Source organism: Gastrolobium bilobum, unplaced genomic scaffold (assembly GCF_033153095.1).
Source record: "Gastrolobium bilobum isolate Gb01-03AN ecotype WA unplaced genomic scaffold, APGP_CSIRO_Gbil_v1 utg103231, whole genome shotgun sequence".
Classification (NCBI taxonomy): domain Eukaryota; kingdom Viridiplantae; phylum Streptophyta; class Magnoliopsida; order Fabales; family Fabaceae; genus Gastrolobium; species Gastrolobium bilobum.
In genome coordinates this window covers 6,791-9,763 of record NW_026896685.1, presented here as the reverse complement: position 1 = coordinate 9,763, position 2,973 = coordinate 6,791, and the positions used below count along the sequence as shown (strand labels likewise).

General features: G+C 39.9%; 1 non-coding gene across 1 annotated transcript; it reads left to right on the top strand.

Moving 5' to 3' along the window:
- Positions 1 to 2,638: 2,638 nt before the first annotated feature.
- Positions 2,639 to 2,744, top strand: LOC133301436 (small nucleolar RNA R71). The gene has a single exon (XR_009750195.1). It is a non-coding gene; the product is annotated as a small nucleolar RNA R71 (small nucleolar RNA).
- The last annotated feature ends 229 nt before the right edge of the window (positions 2,745 to 2,973 follow it).

Sequence of the window (2,973 nt, the reverse complement as noted above, 5' to 3'; positions counted from 1 at the left end):
ACATTTAAACCTGAGAATTGCTTGAAAAACATATCAATATATTTTTTATTTAATAAAGAGCAACACAAAATAACTAACTAAAATAAATAAGAAAAATTAAAAGAGTTTAGAATATCTCCCTTGATAAAAGAACCGCAGTTCCAAAATGCTTTCCTAAAGCCTACCATTCCTAGATTTAAAGAATTGATGTCCCCAGCAATAATCAAACCAAAAGATGGATGATAAACCTGCACCTTGGAACAAACTGTGGCATATAGGATAAACTATAATGCGCACAATAAAGCATCAGAATGTTTGGGAAATATACCAACTTAAAATAGCAAAGTACTAAAAAGAAAAATAAACTAATATACACTAAATCTCTGTCAGCAAGGAGATTTAATCAATCCTCCATGTCATCTCCCTCAGCAGCATGGGATGACTCAGCAAATGGAGGATCTGGTGGTTCTAGATGCATAAGTGCATGAGACCACCATTCCCAGATTTGATTCCAACCGTGAATCCATGTGAGGAACTCTTTGAAGTATTGTTTCCTCTGAGAGACAGAGTCTCGGTGCCTCTTCTCACAGATTCTCCTTTTGGAAGCCTTCATCCTCCGGTGATCCGCACACATCTTTCAACTAGTATCAAAGAGTTTCACCACTTCCTTTCTCATTGCCTTCTTTCTTGTAGGATTACGCCTCCTTTGAGGCTTCCTCACATATTTGACATCATCCTCCATGAGACTTTTGTGGGTACAAAAAAAAGCACTTATATGTTTAATATCAGAAATGGACCACCCCAACACAGTCTTGTGCTCCTTCAATACTTCAATCACCGCCTCCTTATTACCCATGAAGGTATATTTCAGAGTTTCAGGAAGCTCCTTCAACTCTATTTTTGGGGCACCATCTTCTTTGTCAGAATCATTCTTTTCCTCAAGAACTTCAAATGCTACATCCTTTCCTTCCTTAACAGGAACACTCTCTTGCGCCTCAAGATCTTCATCAATCTTTTGACTAGAAGATTTTTCCTCTTTCCCCACTTGCTCTAAAACATCAAGTTTAAAACAATCGCCTTTGTCAGAAGATTGTTTCATAGAGTCAAAGACGTTGATGGTAATTGTCTCATCATTCATCCTTAACTCAAGCTTTCCATTTTCAACATCAATCATGGCCCGAGCAGTGGCCAAGAAAGGTCTACCCAGCAAAAGAGGCATCTCAGTTCCCCCTTCCATGTCCAACACTACAAAATTTGCCGAAAAGATGAACTTGTCCACTTTCACAAGAACATCTTCAATTATACCACTAGGTTTCCTTATGGATTTGTCAGCGAGTTGCAAGGAAACCATAATAGGTTTAAGATCAGATATCCCCATCGATTTATACACGGACAAGGGCATCAGATTTATACTTGCCCCAAGATCACACAAGACTTTGCCGACATCAGTATTACCAATAGCAATTGGAATGTTGAAACTCCCTGGATCATGAAGCTTAGGCGGGAACTTCTTTGTAATAAAAGCACTACACTCCTCAGTGAGTGTCACTACTTGGCATTCCTGCAACTTGTGTTTTCTTGACAAAAGGTCCTTCATAAACTTGGCATAATTGGGCATATTAGCCAAGGCTTCAGCAAATGGAATATTAATATGAAGCTTTCTGAATATATCCAGGAACCTTTCATAATGTTGTTTCTGGGCATCTTTCTTGAATCTTTCCGGATAAGGTGCCATAGATCTCATGTACTCAGGTTTCAACTCATGCTTCTCTTTTGCTTTTTCTTTTTCAGCTAGCTTCACCACTTCAGCAGGTTTCTTAATTTCTTTTTCAGGTTTGCCTGCAGGATCCAGCTTTTCTTCAACCTCCGGAGATGGCAGTACTTTACCACTTCTGGTTGTGAGACCATACAATCTTCCCTCGGATTAGTAACTGTGTTACTAGGGAAGGTACCTGTAGTTCTATCAGCAATTTGCTTAGCCAGTTGGCCAATCTGATTCTCTAAATTTCTGATAGATGCATTTGTATTTTTGGTATTGGCCCTAGTCTCCTCCATGAAAGCACTAGAATGTTGAGCCATTTGTCCAACTAACCTCTCCAAATTAGAAGGTTCCTTGGTTTGGATTGGTGGAGGCTGCAAGTAGTTGTTTGAATTGAAATCAAGACATGTGCCTTGAATCTTCCGTTGATAATTACTACCTCCAGCAGCAAAATTTTGACCTCTTTGAACATTTTGCTGCTGAGGTCTCTGATCATACAAAATGCCATTCACTTGTATTTGTTGAGATGAATCCGAAGCCAGCAAAGAAGAACATTCATTAGATTCATGGTTGCCCTAGCAATATTCACATACAACAGCAACAATTTGAGCCTGAACACCAGCAATATGCATCTTATCAAGCCTCTCTGTCACAGTTGCCATTTGCTGAGACAATAATTTGTTTTCAGCTAGCATCGCATCATTACCTTCCAGCTGAAGGATACCTCTATTAGGCTTTGCTGACAACACTTCATTTTCGTTGGCGGCCATCCTCTCAATCAGCTCAAGAGTCTCGTTTTCCCTCAAAGTTTTAATAGTGCCACCTGCTGCACCATTCAACACTATCTGAATCTCAGGTTTGCAACCATTGAAAAAGATTCTCACCTGATTACCAGCAGTCAAGTTATAATGCGGGCACCTCCTCATTAAATCCTTGAACCGGTTCCATGCTGCACACATTGATTCACCCTCAGATTGAGTGAAATTGGTGATATCATTCACCATCTGGTTGTACCTCTCCATCGAGAAGAACTCAGCAAAGAACTTCTGTGATAAATCATCCCAGGTTGGAATGCTTCTTGCTGGTTGTCTTTCCAACCAATTGAGAGCTTTCCCTTTAACAGAAAAAGGGAACAATCTCAACCGGATTGCATCATTAGACACCTGAGGGTGTTTGGTGAGTCACAGATCATCAAGAATCTGTTAATAAACCTGTGAGGATCTTCACTCTCCTCT